The sequence below is a fragment of the Equus quagga genome, chromosome 4 (assembly GCF_021613505.1).
Source record: "Equus quagga isolate Etosha38 chromosome 4, UCLA_HA_Equagga_1.0, whole genome shotgun sequence".
Taxonomy (NCBI): Eukaryota; Metazoa; Chordata; class Mammalia; order Perissodactyla; family Equidae; genus Equus; species Equus quagga.
In genome coordinates, this window is record NC_060270.1 from 35,794,065 (window position 1) to 35,810,079 (window position 16,015).

Here is a 16,015-nt window from a genome sequence, read left to right on the forward strand (position 1 = left end):
CCTGCCCTGTAGTCTCCTCTCACCACTGCATCAGAAACCCCAGGGAAAATATGTCAGATGATGCCACTCTCCTGCTCAAAATCCTGCAGTGGCTCAGAGTAAAAGCCAAAGATCTTCATGTGGCCTGAAGGGCCCCAGATGGTGTAGCCTCCCATTATCTCTGAGACTTCATCTTCTACTACTCTCCCCCTCACTCCCTCTGCCTCCACCACCCTGGCTTCTCTAACACAGCAGGTTCCTTCCATGAACCAACTATTCTTTCTGCCTGGAACAACAAAGTGGTGTGCCTTAGAGGCCATCAGCTGGGCCTTCCCCTTTTAACTCACCAGAATACAGAGCACAGCTTTCTTAAAGCTACCTTGACCCCAGGGCCAGCCTGGTGGCACAGCAGTTAAGTTCCCACATTCTACTTCAGTGGCCTGGGGTTTGCCAGCTCAGATCCCAGGTGCAGACCTACACACCACTCACTTGTCAAGCCATGCTGTGGCAGGCATCCCACATATAAAGTAGAGGAAGATGGGCACAGATGTTAGCTCAGGGCCAGTCTTCCTCAGCAAAAAGAGGAGGATTGGAGGCAGATGTTAGCTCAGGGCTAATCTTCCTCAAAAAAAAAAAAAAAATACCTTCACCCCTACCCCTTACTAGCCATTTCCACCAGTGAACCAAGTGGGGACTCAGTCAGAGTTCCTGGCAGCTCTGATTTCTCTGTGGATTGGATGAATGGCTCCAAACTGATCTTCAGGGGTTCTCAAAGAACTGGTGAGCTGGGGGAGAGAGGCCACGTGTGAGGGCATTGGCAAAGACACCACACCAGGAGGCAGGAGACTAGGTTCGAGTCCAAGTGCTGCCACAAACCTACTTTTTAGCATCTCAGGTTTTTTTGCTATAGAATCAGCATCTCATGTAAAATTTTGATAATTGAATGGATGAGTTGAACCAGATCATTGATTCTTAAACCAGGCCTGCTTGTTGAAAATGAAGATTCCTGGGCCCTAACCCAGATCTCGCTAATCAATCTCTGGGTTTGTTCCTGGGAATCTAAATTTGTAATGAGCTTCCCAGACGACTCTGCTGGGCTGCCAGGTTTGAGAAGCACTGACGCAGACAAGCGTTCATGACTCTGGATCTGTGGTCTTGGATGTCCCAGGCCATTAGTGTTAAGACTGGATGTGATCCCACCAGTAGAAGGAGACAAAATTTGGCTGACCACCGAAAGGAGAGGTTACTTGCTTATTTCAGACACATCTATTAGACAATCAGATTGTTATATTCCAAGGCAAAGTCATCAAGAGGCGTCATCTCCACACCTTCATCCTTTAAGAGAGGACTCAGGACTTCTTATTTCTCTGTTGCCCTCTTAAGTCCCCTTTATTTCACACAGTGAACTTTTCAATTTGTATGAATTATTAAACTGAATAATGTGTTTCTCCTTCCTCCCTTGGCAGGGGAAGTTGTGGGTGCTAGCAGAGGATGGGGGAAGCGCTGGAGGTTTTGTAGAAAATTCCTGCAAACTTTCCCACCCTGGTGCCCCTGCCCCAACCCCCACTCTGGCATCCAGCCCCATCAGAACAGTGTCAGGGGGCTTGGGGAAGCTCTTGCTGAGGATGTATTCTGGTTAAGACTCAAGGACTACCTTCATCTTCCCCTTCCATGTCTGACCATATATCTTCCCCTTCAAGCAAAAGTAATGTGTCTGCTGATCGCTGTTGACTATCATATACAGGAACTCTCTTCCTCAAATCCCCCTTTCCCACCCCTAGAATGTGCTTTCAGAGCTAAAATGAAGCTGCTTCCTGTTCTTCAGAGAAGGACATGAGCTGATCAAAGTGGAGGCCAAGAAGGGGGCCCTGGCTTCTGGGTTTTGCAGAGACACCAACATTGAGCTTTCGTTTTGAAAGGGTTGTGATCTCATTTAAATTGAGATGTTAGGGGGGGAAAAGTTAAAGAGGCAACCTATTTTAATGGAAAAGCGTTGGCCTGGGAGTCAGGAGACCTGGGTTCCAGTGCAGACTCTGCCTTTCACTAGTGTGTGACTTTGGACAAGTCCTTTCACCCTCTTGGGTTTCAGTTTTTATTACCTGCAAAATAGGCAAGTCCAACAATCATATAGGTTCCTATAAATCATAGGTTCCTTACGATTCCACGGAATTAAGGCATGGCAGGTTTCAGTCTAGGTAGACTCCTTGAACAGGATTGTATGGCAAGTTTCTTCTTTCTTTCAGTGTACTTTGTCCCACAGTTTATAGGCCAGCAGCTGAGAAGGTAGGAATCTCTCTCTTCAGGGTCTTCATTTGTCGGGATTCTTTACTCCTTGGAAGTTTCATTGGGATTGGAGGTGAGGGAGAAGCCAGGAAAGAGTGGTGGGAGGAAGGGGATTTATCACAAGAAGTGTAAGCAGAAATGACAGTAGAAGGGGTTACTGTCCAGTCTCTCTCATCACAGGTCAGTCTTTCTCCTTGGAAAAGCAATCCAAAAAAAAGGCGTTTAAGATTAGCATGGAACGTGTCCTATAAAAACATTAGCTGATTAGAAAGCAATAAGTGATACTGGGGAAAGCAGCAAACTTGCAGTTGAATGACCTGGGTTTCAATTTAGGCTTTATACTTTCTAGTTTTATAAACCTTGGGAAGTTACCCAAACTCCCTGAGTCTCAGCTTCCTCATCTGTAAAATGGGCATAATGATACCTATCTTGTTATGAAGATGATGGATGTTAAAGTGCCTGGAACACAATTTAAGCTCAGACATTGTTGGGGTTTTTTTAATTCTCCTCACCTTTAATCTTATTTTATGCTAGAGTACGCCAGTCAAATTCCTGATTTCTAAGTTCTCATCTTTAACATGACCGTCTACCTGCATTATCACTGAGAAAGAGCAGAGCTCCTGCCAAACTCCAGCCCAGCCTTTGTCCTAGAAGATTAAACTTATACCATCAATTGTACCTACTGTCTCTTTTCCCAGACTTTCCAGATTCCAAGGACAGAGGCTGGGTGTTATTCATCTTTGTGTCCCCAATGCCTGACCCAGTGTAGTTAGTCATAAAAAGGTTGTTGGATAAACGAGAGGTATTTGAGCATTGGTTCTTTTTAACACCAATAAGAATAGTGACAGATAGTCTCCTGTATTTATATTTCACTTTGGCTTGCAAATATTTTTGCATATATTAACTTAATGTAACCCTAACCAGAAACCCTTAAGTAAGGTTATACTCACTCCCTCCATATTCCTATTTCATATTTTGGGAAAAACAGAGGTCCAGAGAAGGGATAAGACTTACACAATTTACATCCAGGGATGGCATCAGAATCAAGTCCATGTTGCCTAGACTAGCCCCAAGTGCTAATGTCCAATTAAAAATTTACTGCAGGTCCTTCCATGTGTATTGTACAAGCCAGGCACTCAGAAAATGGGAAGGTTTATGACCCAGTCCAAGGAAAGACTCCACGTATACTTGTTGAAATCCTGCCCCTCCTGCAAGGCCTACCTCAAGAGCCATCTCCTTTCTGGAGCCTCTGGTGGCCCCTCTGGAAGGGAGTCCAGCCTCTGAATTCCAAGAGCACTTAATTTTCCCTTCTGTCTTGACAGGACACTGATTGTGGGTTGCCCTGTTTCATAGGCCCATATGTCTTTGTCATGTCTTTCTCCTACCAGTACCTGGAAAGTGAGGAGGACATGTTCTTCATCTTTGTGTCCCCTTCAAAGCCTAACATCCTACCTGGCTCACATTGTTCTACAGAAATGTTTGTTGCAGGGAGGGAGAGAGGGGGAAGGGATCTTGCCTGTGGTCTGCCAGCACTGTGGGCAGTAGATTCTGGAGCTGGATAGGAATAGGAATTTAGTGAAAAATCTTGGGAAAAAAATAGTTTTATAAAGAGTTATATGTGAGAATTTTGTTTCAAGGAACCATTAGAAACTCATTTGATAAGTAAGATGTGCTGGCTGTCTTCAAATAAGTAATTCAAATATAGCTTAGAGAACTTGTAGTTGAGAGTCAGTGTAGAGAAAGGGACTAAACATTGAACTAGAAGTTAGAAGACCCAGGTTTTCCCACCACCAACCTTGTAACAGTGGTTGAGTCATTGAACTTCTCCACGCCTCCATTTCAACCCTTACAAAATGGAAACAATTATAGTCTCTCTCCCTCAGCACCACTTTGAGGGTTAAACGAGATCCTCCACATAGAGCACTTTGCAGAGTGCCTGGAACATGGTGAGTACTTGATCAATAGTAATCGGAATTATCACTAGGCGATAATGGAAGGTATCTAGTATGTGATAAGAAATGGGCCAAATTTAGAATTTCTCTCTCTTGACTTCTGCTTCAGGAATTGTCTTTGGTCTAGATTATCTTTAAGTTACCTGTGGCTCTAACAACCTGTAATTCTAGAGTTATTTGTTGGCACTGTGCTTAAGCGTGTTTGGTTGTTGCTACCTGAGCTGGTTATCCAGTGAAGCAAGATGGATATAAAGGATGCCAGTCTTGAATCCAGGTCGAGCACCAGTGGCATGACACAAAGCTGGGTCAGTCCCCGTGAGGTTGGGGAGCAAAGCCCGGGGAAGCTTGGCCATTGTTTCTCTCTGGGCCCACCCTAGATATGAATGCAGGGACATCCTACACATTTTCTCAAACTCTTCACTGAGCCTCATACGTGCCCCCACCCAGCCTTCAGCCTTGAGCCAGCAGCAGCCTTGAGGCTGTGTCACCACACCTGGCTCCTCTGGCTATCTGATACTAAAGTAACATTGCTCTCAGAGATTTCTTAGTCAATCTCATTTGACTACGGGATGTCCTAGACAGAATTCTAACAGAGAGGGCAAAATCTCCCCAGGCTTTCACCAGGTAATTATTTTTGCAATTCCTGGTAAACAAAGACAGGGAAGACAGACACCGTTGGTAGAATCTACACTTTGAGTCAATTTCCCAGCAGTGGGGACAGCCTTTCTGTCATTTATTTAACACACACTTACAAGCATCTACAAAGTGCCAGGCACCAGGGAAAAATGATGAGCAAAAACATAGTTCTACAGTTATTAGAGAGTGCAGGAGCCAGCCATCAGTAAAATAATCCCACAGATATGGATGTAATTAGGATCCATGGTAAGTGTTGAGAAGGAGAGTCGCATGACTACTCAGGACCCCAACAAGGCCAGCTGGCCAGTGTGTAGCTCACAGGTATGCCTCTCCAGCCTTGTTACTCCAGCCAGCTGAGCAGGCACTCACATAGGCACCCTCCTGGCAAGGGCATACAGTCATCCAATCTGCCGACAGATGCCGAGGTCTTGACTGGGAAGGGGAAAACCCTCCCACTTCAAGGAGAGTTGACTCCAGTACTTTTCAGGCACGCGTGGTTCAATCTACCTGTGCACTCTGCCCATGTGGGTTTTCACTAATTGCATGACCATACCCTAAGTCCCAAAGCAAGGGAATGGGACGCCCCCAAGGCATCTCAGACTCACATTCCTGGTAGGGAGCTAGAGCTCAGATGAACACAAAAAACAATTGTGAGCATGTGAGTTCTTTACTTCTTAGGAATTTCTTTTCACTTGTATGAAACCATAAAAGAAAGTGGCCTGTTGGGTTCAGGAGCTGTCCAGGGTTGTAGGTTTCCATTCTTCCCATTGGGTGGAGATCTGACCAGAAAGATGGTCATGGTGAGCAATAGTCAGCCACTTACCACTTATTCAGGTTGAGAGAAAATAGAAATGTTCCTAAAAAGTGTGCGTTTCACAGAGGTCTCTGACCAAGGTCTCTCCTGGGGCCTGAGATAGAGCAAGGTAAGTGACCCCTAAAGAGCCTGGGAGGACTTGGTGAGGGGGTGCACTGGGACTTCCCTCAGCGCTGGGAAGTAACCATGGCAACATACATGTCATTCATCTTCAATGGTTGCAAGGCTACAGAGAGACTCTGCTTTGCTTTTCACAGGAAATCACAGCTTTTTCATTCAGTCCTTCAAGCACCCACATTGGAATCAACATGCCCCAAATGAGGCATTATCTTCCCCCTCTTTACACATCCTCTCCCCTCTCCTAAAGCTCGCTGCCCCCCCCCCCCCCCCCCCCCCACACACACACATTCCCTGCCTTGTAAATGGCATCACCTGTTGCCCAAGCTAGAGACCCAGAGTCGTGCATTTCCCCTCACTGCTGGCTCACACAACTCTCCCATAATTATTCATTCACATGGTCTCTCCACCCAACTGTGAGCTCCTCAGGGAGTCCCAGATGTCATAGTCCCTTCTATATCCCTGTGCCTGGCACAGTCTCTGAGACTCAAAAGGGCTTATTAATATTGGTTGACCAAAAGCACCCAGAGTCTGGGGCACGTCGAGCAGTGAGTTAAGCAATGGTGTCTGAGTTGCTCTCTCAGCAAAATGGAATTTGTGTGTGTGATGCTGATGCGCCATGTTCCAGGGCCCCTGTGCCAACATCAGCCTGTACAAGAGTCCGGGAGGTCCGCCTCCTGTCCTCTCCAGAGCCCTTGTCTATCCCCAGCTGACTCTGTGTCGGCAGTCACTCTCGTGACATCTGGCAGGGCTGCCTGCTGGACTCTGCAGGTTAGGTCAGGTATGTTTCTGCAGCTTCCAAAGGAAGGCCACAGAACCTGGTTCTCAGATGCCTGTTTCTATAGAAACTGTGTTTTCTATGTAGTGTTGAAGAGAGTCACAGGTCTCATACAGATTTGGAGATCGTTTTGTCCTCTAGATAAGGAAAGTGAGAACCAGCAAGGTGAAGATGCTTGCCCTTGGTCAAACCCGGACAGAAACACAGGTTTTTTAGCTCACACAGGCCAGCCCTCAGTCCACTAGAGCAGGGGTTGGCAAACTTTCTCTGTAAAGGGCCACATTTTAACTATTAAAAGTAGTTAGGCTTTTGGGGCCATACAGTTTCTGGTGCAACTACTCAACTTTGTCCCCTTAGTGTGAAAGCAGCCATAGCCAATACACAAAGAATTGGCCATGGCTGTGTCCCAGTGCGACTTTAGTCACACAAACAAGCAACAGGCTGGATTTAGCCCTAGAGCCGTGGTATGCCCATCTCTGTACCAGAACTTCATGTGGTCCACAGCCAGCAGCAAGGGCGTCACCTGAAAGTGTCAGAAATGCAGACTCTCAAGTCCCAGGCCAGATCTGCTGACACCGAATCTGCATTTCAACAAGATCTCCTGGTGATCACATACATCCTAAAGTTTGAGAAGTGCTGCATTGTTGGGCCGGGCTGCTCCCCCTAAGAATGCCAAGAGGAAACTTTATAGATTAGAAAAATGAGGCCCAGGGAGATGAAGTGACCTGACCAAGGTCACATGAATTGGTGGATCTGGGGCTAGAGTCCGGGTCCTACTATTTCAAATATGGAATTCTTTCTACATGTAGCAGAGTACCACTCCAGCCTCCCCATCTCTGGCTGTCCCTGACCTACTCAAATTCACTGGAAATTCAAGCAAAGCAATCCTTCAGCTGACTTCTGAATTGGAGAGGACTCTGATTCCAACTGTTTCTCTCCCCTGGCCCCTCCCACCAAGGCCTGGGAGGAGCTGGCGAGGTGGAATTGTGCCCCTGGAGGCTGCTCGGCATCTGCAGAGAGGAAACTTGCTCACACAGGTTCAAGCTGGAGTTAAACTCTAACTGAATTCCTGCCTTAGGAGATTTGCTACTCAAAATAGAACCACAGAGCCAAGGAACCTTTCATTTTTCACATAGGGAAGAAACTTCCAGACTGGCTCTTTGGCAGGCCTAGACATCTTAGATTTTTCCCTCTTCTGCTTACCCTATCTTAGCCCACACACCAGCCCCTGTTGCCCTGTGGCAGCTCTTCAGCCATTTAAAATCAGGTGCCTCCTAAGACCCCAACCCCCAGCAAAACTCCGTGCTGGCCACACACTCTGCACAGCCCGAATGTTGGTGTTCTTGATCTGTTCCTAATTTGTGCAAGAAGTGTTTCATCTTCTTAATTAATCACTAAGTATGTATTGGGCTGTTATTTACTGAGCACTTATGGGCGAAGCCTGTTGTGTATTTAGTTATTTAATCCATTTTATGGCTGAAGCCACTGAGGCTAATGGGGTTAAGTGACTGGCCCCAGAACACAGACAATACATGATAGAGCCTGGATTCAAACCTGCCTTCAAGTACCTACAGTGCTCCAGGTGCTGTAGAGGATGCAAGCAAGAGCGTGACATGGTCCAACCCTCCAGTTGGTCACAGTCAACATATAAGAAATATATGGAAAACAGTCATGTTAACACTGGCATTGTAGGCAAGCCCCATGGAGTGGCAGAGACAGCATAACATAGGAGAGTGGGAGGCCAGAAAAGGAGGGGTAGCTGCCCAGCACTCTGCCATGCACCTACTTGGTGATCGATAAATATCTGATGAATGAATGAATGACGAGATAGAATGTGTGTCTGCTAATACTTGAAGCTGGTAAGGATTTGAAAAGACAGTCAATGAGAGAAGGGGAACATGGGCCAGAGCACTAGGCAAAGGGAAGATGGGAAAGATGGAGACCCTTGAGTACTGTGCCATGGAGCTGGTACATGATCCTTTGCATAACAGGAAGAGATGAAGGTTTTCATCCAGGAGCAGTAGGATGTGAGAGTTGTATGCAGTTTGGATTAGAGGAAAGGGAGAGGAACTGGCAGCAAGGAGACCAGTTAGGAGACTAATGCAGAAGGCAGGCTTATCACTCTAAGGCCTTCAGTTGGGAGTCAGTGTCCCAAAAGCCAACAGGAAGTGGGGACAGACAAAGGGGGCGCTGACACATAGGTGACCCTCCCTCCCCACAAACCACTCAACAGGATCCCAGCTTCTTCTACGCACAAGCTCAGCCTTCTCCTGTCTGCCTCCACACCCAAGCCCCTCCCCATCACCAGTGGCTTCTGTTGGCAGAATGGATGCCTTAAGCAGGGACCTAAGTCTTTTCCATCTCCAGCATGCTGCCGGCACCCATCTCTTCCCATTTTCAGGCCAATTCATCCAACACTTGTTAAGCACCTACTTGAATTTAGCACTAGATGCTAGAAATATTTTACATTCATTATCTCATTTTAATCCCCTATAGCACCCCTGAGAGACACTTTATAATTAGAAAAATGAGGCCCGGGGAGGTTAATTGACCTGTCCAAGGCCACACTAATTGGTGGATCTGGGACTAGAGCCAAGTCCTAGTGTTCCAAACATGGCATTCTTTCCATACACACCGCAATACCCTCCCCCACCTGCCCATTTCTGGCCAATCCTGACCCAACAACCAGAAAAAGCCCCTCTCGATGTCATTTCTCCTCTAGTTTTGCCTTTCTGGAGCAGAAGTAGGTGTGTGTGTGTATCTCGGAGCTGTGATTAGGTTGGTCGGGTTAGATGTCTGCAGTGTACCTTGTGTGTGTCATTTGTGGGGATCAGGTTTGAGATGAACTGGAAAATCTCACCACTAATTGATTTATTTTATTACCTACGCTGTACCTGGAATTGAAGGTTCTTGAGCTCAGTGGGCAAAGTAATGCTGGATAATACACCAACTAGCTGCACAGTGTGAGGAGGGGCGAGGACTGCTGCCAATCTGCTCCTGACCCAGACGGTCAGGAAGTCCAGCCTCTACCTTTGTTGGAAGAGTTCAAACAGACCTAAGCATAGAATGTCCCCACCCCCCGTCAGGGAACCCAGAGGCCCTGAGGAGGGAAGATACTTGCCCAAGGTCATACAACTAGACAACCAGAGCAGAGACAGATAACCCGGCCCCTGCCTGCTGGGCTGACACACTCCCTCTCCCTCTGACCCTGCTGTCGCTCTCCCCCTCAGAAAGCGTGGCTCCCGGACTGCTTCTCCTTCCTACCCTTTTCCATCTGGGTTATCCAGAGCCGAAGACCACCGCTCTATCCTTCTGGCCGCTTTTATGCCCTGGTGGGGCTTTACAGACTCCTAGGAGTAGAAGAAACCTGTGAGGCAGTGTAATGAGGGCAGGACACAAAGGAAACTCCTCTCAGAGGGAGTGCCCCGCTGGACCAGGCTTTCCTGGCTGAAAGATCCTACTCTCTCTCTCCCTTGTTGCTCAGCTCAGGAACAAGTGAAGGCAACCTGGATCCTCGTGGGATTGTGCCTCACACGCACACACACACAGGCACACAAATGCAAGGAAAGGAAAAGAACCAAAGGAACTCATTTCCAGATAAAAAGCTGAGTGTCCTCTCTGTTTTAGAGTAAAAGAAGTATGAATAGGGATGCTTCACTTGCCAGGAGGGGCAGTCATCCTAAAATCTCAAAGTCACAGCATCTCTGCCCTTCAGAGCATCTCTGCTCTTCTCTTCCTCAGAACTCTATTCTTCTTCATCGCTGCTCCTCCTTCTTTTCCTGCCCACACACCTCTCCCCGCTCCTCCTCTCCCTCCTCTTCCTCCTCCTGCACTCCCTTCTCTGGTTACATTGATTACCGTTTGCAGAAGGCCATGAACTTACTCACTATGTAGCATAGACCGAATTCCTGAGGAAACCCTTTCTAAGGAAACAAAACCACAGGAGCTGCCGCTGTTCCTCGAGGGCCTCCTGTGTGCCCTCCATGCAGGGCACTCGGCCTCACTTCTGAACCTCACAGCAGCCCTGCCAGTGAGTTATAGCTTCATTTTCAGGATAAAAGACAGACTCAGAAAAGCTAAGTGACTTCTCCCAAGATAATAAAACTATTGAGTGCCAAGCAATAGGATTCCCAAGTCTGTCCAAAGCCCATGCTCTGCGCTTCACAGCTTGTCCCAGGAGCACATTCTTTATGCCGTGTTTACAGAACACCAGGGAATGAGCCCTCCTGCCTAATGGGCTGGTTTGCCAGCCAGGGCCCTCTGCCTCTATCCCATGTCTGAGCCAGGATCTCTAGGGAAAGCATTGGTCAAAGATTATTCTTCAGGTTAGTTATGTTGGGATACCTGAGGGCCTGGTGCTATGAGAGGCCAGGTGGGAAGATGGGGGATGGAGATCCTGTTTGCCCACTTACAGCCTTCCTTCCTTACTCGCCCTTTTGTGTCCAAGGAAACCCCAAAGCCCCTCCTCTGCAGAAAAGCAGGCAACAGTCTTTTGGGATTCTCTCAGTCTCCGCACCCCCCGGCTGTTTTCAGGCTACCGTGCTTCTAAGCAGGTTTCGAAGCTCTGTAGCTGGGAGCTGTCTTTGATCTGCAGACCAGACCCTGTGGGAAGCTTAGGTGGGCTGATCAGTGCCCAGCTTTGTTGGGCTCTGGGTGCCTGAGCCACCAAGGGCACCTGGCCCATCTCCATGGAAATTTGGAGGCAGGCAAGGAGCCCAAGGTAAGTCCTGCCGCAGCCTTGGCAGCTGAGCCTGAGAGAGGCCCGCCAGCTACCATTCACCTGTCTAGACTGTAGAGCCTGAACCTGGCCCCACCACAAAGCAGAGCTGGGCTTGTATCCTTTCTTTCTGAGGAGAGTCAGAAGGTCCCACACCCCCACTGCTTGTCAGCTTCTCGGGAGCACAGTGATAAGGGACATTTCTAATTACTGTTTACAGACCACCTTCCCATTCTTTCTCTCTTTGTACTCAAAATAACCCATGAAGCAGGTTCTATTATTATCCCTGTTATGGGCAGGGACATAGAGGAAATTTTGTCCCCTCCCCCCCCTTTCAAAAATTCATACGTTGAAGCCCTAATCCCCAGGACCTCAGAACATGACTGTATTTGGAAATAAGGCCTTTAAGGAGGTGACTAAGATAAAATGAGGCAGTTAGGGTGGCCCCTAAGCCAATCTGATTGGTGTCCTTATAAGAAGAGGAAATTTGGACACACAGAGAGAGACATCAGGGATGCACACGCTCAGAGGCAAGGCCATATGAAGAGGCGGCAGGGAAGTGGCCATCTATAAACCAAGGAGAGAGGCCTCAGAGGAAGCCAGCCCTGCCTGCACCTTGATCTTGGCAATCCAGCCTCCAGCACTGTGAGAAAATAAATTTGCATTGTGTAAGCCACCCAGCCGGTAGGATTTTGTTAAGAAAGGCCTAGCAAACTAACAGACCCGGGGAAGACAAATAACCTGCCTGACATGGACACAGCGATTAGGCTGTTAGCCCCAAACTCAAGAACTTGTGCAGAATTTCTCAGCTTTTTCCTTGAACTCTGTGACTCCATATTTGTCTGTCAGAGGCCATTTATGAAGCAGTGACAAATGCCTCTTCACAGTTTTAATTAATCAGACATATATCCCTGCCAGTAAGAGCTTCAGATCAGCATTAGCTAACTAGTGTTACCCACTGAACTGATAGGATTCCAGCCCAAAGAAATGACACCTGACATCTCGGTTCACCTCTGCTGCTGTAACCCAGGGAAAGGAACAGTGCCCATAGCTTTTATCATATTACACGGATGCCGTAATGTATGGGGCAGGCTTCCTCACCACTGTGGTGAGATGGTTGGGAAACTGTCTGGGTGCCATCACATAGTCAGGATTTCAGCACCTGCACTGAGGGTTGATTGATTCCCTGGGCTGGCCCCTTGCAGCCCCCGGACCTAACCCCTGGAGTGCTGATGGCAGGGGAAGACAGAGTGGGAATGGGGTTGAGGATAGCAAGGCATCCTGTCAGGCTGAGGATCTCCCATGCTTTCCCAGGGCCCCACAAGTAAGGAGCCCAAACCATGACACCCATTTATCCTGAGTTCCCTTTGCATCATAAATGACTAAATTTTCATTAATATGAACCAGCAGCCAGGATGAGAGTGAACGTAAAAATTATGCATTAAGGGAGAGAGGCAAAAACCAGACTGGGTCATTATTATCTGTTATATGCACATTAAATGAGTTAATTCATGGAAAACCTGTTACCCAGTTCAATCTAGGCAAGTAATTATTATTATTACTGATCATTATCTTTTTTCCTCTTCCAGGCCAAACCTATCAAAGTCTTTGGCACTAAAACATGTATCTTATTCAGTTTATTCAGCAAACAGTTATTGGGAGCCTTCTATATGCCAAGGGCCAACCTAGTTGCTAGGGATGCAAAGATAAACAAAACAAGAACACAACCCCGCCTTCAGTTCTCTGTGGAGTTGGGAGAGTGATGTGCACAGAAACAGTTGTTGCGTGAGATGCACAGGCTGAGCACAGGAGAAGGAAGAAGCATGGGGCCTGGGGTACCCCGGGAGTGGAAACAGGAGTTCCCCAGGCAGAGGGATACCTGTGCTGGGAACAGGGTTAGAAAGCAAAGAATCTTGCACGCCTGGCCAAGGAACTAAGACGTTGTCCCTTGGGCTTTCAGAGCCAACAAATGGTCTGAAGAGGGGAGTGACAGGTCAGATATGCCCCTTAAATACGAGTGTTCTGGCAGCCTTTATCAGTCCCTCCTCCCAACAGCAGGCAAGACTAAGGAAAGAAAGCAAAATAGGGCTGTGAGATCAGAGAAGCAGGAAAAGGCGCAGAGTTGGGGAAGAGATTAAAGGAGCAGAAAACAGACGGAGCAGGATGCCCACTTAATCTAAAGCTCATCTGGATTTGCAGCCTCTGTGTGGAGGTGTGAAACTATGAGGAACATTAAAGATTTTGAAAAATGTTTTAGCCCAAGTGTTATGGCTTGAGGACTCTTGTACACAGCTCTGAGAAAGTAGATGGACTGTTGGGAGTTGCGAGGGTGAATGTGGCAGAAAAGCAAAGTGAAACTAGCATATTTTTGGTGCCCACTCTGTGCCAGGCTCTTTCATGTACAACTCTGCCCTTTAATCTCATAGCCACGCTGAGGTCAGTGTTATTATTCCTAACTCTTAATAATCAAGTGAAGAAGCTCTAGCTCAAAGCAATGAGGAAGTAACTTGTTTATATTCTTCTTCACTCAAACTCCTGCAGGTGTTTTGGGCAGTTTTATTGCCTAAGGCTCAAATTCTCAAACTTGAGTGTGCCTCAGAATCTTCCCGAAGGCTTGTTAGAACACAGACTGCTGGGCCCAACCCCCAGAGTTTCTGACTCAGTAGGTCTGGGTGGGGCGTGAGTATCTGTGTTTCTAACAAATTCCCAAGTGATGCTGATGCTACTGCTCCAAGACCATACTTTGAGAACCATTGGCCTACGGGGATGATCTACCCAATAATCTAGCCCAGCATTTCCCAAACTCTGCTGCATTTTGGAATCACTTGAGAATCTTTAAAAACAAATACTGATGCCTAGCTCCCAGGCCCACACATTCTGATTTAACTCGTATAGGTGCATCCTGGGCATCATTATTTTTTAAAAAAAGAAAAAAAAAAAAAAAAACTCCCCAGGTAATTCTAACACGCAGCAAAGTTTAGAAACCACTGGCCTAGCCTCACTTCTCCTGGACTCTAATCTCTATCACCACCCTCTACTTCAGCTGCCCACGCAGGGGCCACCGGTGGAACTGGCCATCCACCAGCACTGCTCACAGCACTTCTTTCCAACCCACTTTCTCCCACTGTCTCAGAACACGTTCTTCTGAAGTCATCAAGTCTCTTACTTGTCTTCTCTCTTTTCATCCAGTCCTCCATCTCCTTCCCTATTCAACCCAGACCCTGTGGTACAGTAATTACTACAGCCGCCTCTTGCCCGCAGCCCATAGATCAACCCCCCTGTTCTTTCTTTGACCATCTCTACCTGGGAAAGTTGGAGGAGGAGTATCTAAATCAAACTACAGGCATGGAAGTCCAGGGAGTCTTCTTGAAATTGACGACACTTGAGCTGAGTTTTGACGGACAAGTAAAAATGGAAGAGGGCTTTTCAAGCAGGGTTACAGCATATACAGAGGCACTAAGGAAGGAAATAGTAGGGTTTACCTGGGGAACCACATGTTGTGTGTGTTTGGAGCAGGTACATGGTCCTACAGTGTCAGGAAATAAGCTGCAAAGGTGGCCTCTTGCCAAATGGGGATGGTCCTTGGGCATCAAGCCTGGAGTTTACATCATCTTTACAAATATGAAGGGCAGTTGGTAGGTTTTTAAATGCCTTTTAAATTCTAACATTAATATCTACTTATAGAAAATATGAAACAGCTAGAAAAATGTAAAGTAGAAAATAACAATCACCTTTAATCTAATTACCCAGAACTCACCACTATTAAGATTTTAGGGGAATTTGGCCTTTTCTTCTAAACATATTCTTACACGGTTGAGAGCATGCTGTATAAGTAAGTTTATATCCATCCTTCACATTTAACATTATAACGTCTACATATTTAATGTTTTTGAAATTTTGTAAATGTTTTAATAGAGCATAAAATTCTATCATATGGATGCCATATAATTTATTGAGCTATTCTCATACAGGTGGAAATGGGGGAGGGGGAGATTTTACTATTATAAATGATGCCACAGTGTTCATGTTTGTATGAACTTAGATTCTGTCAATGATTTCTTGTGATCGATACCAAGGAAGAAGTTAATGTATCAACAGTATGAAAGTTTAGACTCTTATTGCCAAATTTCTTTCCACAAAGTTTTCTGCCAGTTTACCCTCTCATCATAAGTGTGAGAGAACATACATTCATCTTCTCTTCCCAGCACTTGGTGTTATGATGTGTGCCACTGAAGGATTTTTGGTATGGGGATGACATGAGCAGATCTGTGTATTTATAAAATTGCGTAGTGGAGGCTAACCTGAGCGGGCCAAATTGGAACTGCTCTTGTCCTCGCTGTTCCTCCTTTGCTTCCACATTCTCCTTTTTTCATTTTCCCATTCTTAATCTTTTTTCTTTCTTGAAGAGCGTGTATTAAGTGTTCGCTGCACCCGCAGCACAGCACAAGACTTTGTTACCAAGAGTAGTGCTGAAAGCCTTAGCTCTGTTGTGCCCAGCCCAGAAACCCTCTTTTTATAGTTCTGTCAAGAAAGAGTCTCTGGACAGTAATTCTCCTTAAGGAGAAATATTTTTTATATTTCCCAATGAAGTCGCCAAGTGGATTTATTGCTAAATTAATTTCTTTCTGCATCCTGTGACTATCCAGCCCTACTCATGATCATCCCTGTCTCTTGAATTTCCTTCCTCCTTCTTCTTAACCCAGCAAATTACCTTGGCATTCATCCTTCAAGACATTCCT

The 16,015-nt window shown here is 46.6% G+C and overlaps 1 protein-coding gene across 3 annotated transcripts in view; it reads left to right on the forward strand.

Annotated features, from left to right (window-relative positions):
* DGKG (diacylglycerol kinase gamma) overlaps nucleotides 1–16,015 on the forward strand; it is a 189,248-nt gene that overhangs the window by 155,865 nt on the left and 17,368 nt on the right. The gene's annotated exons all lie outside the window — the stretch shown is intronic.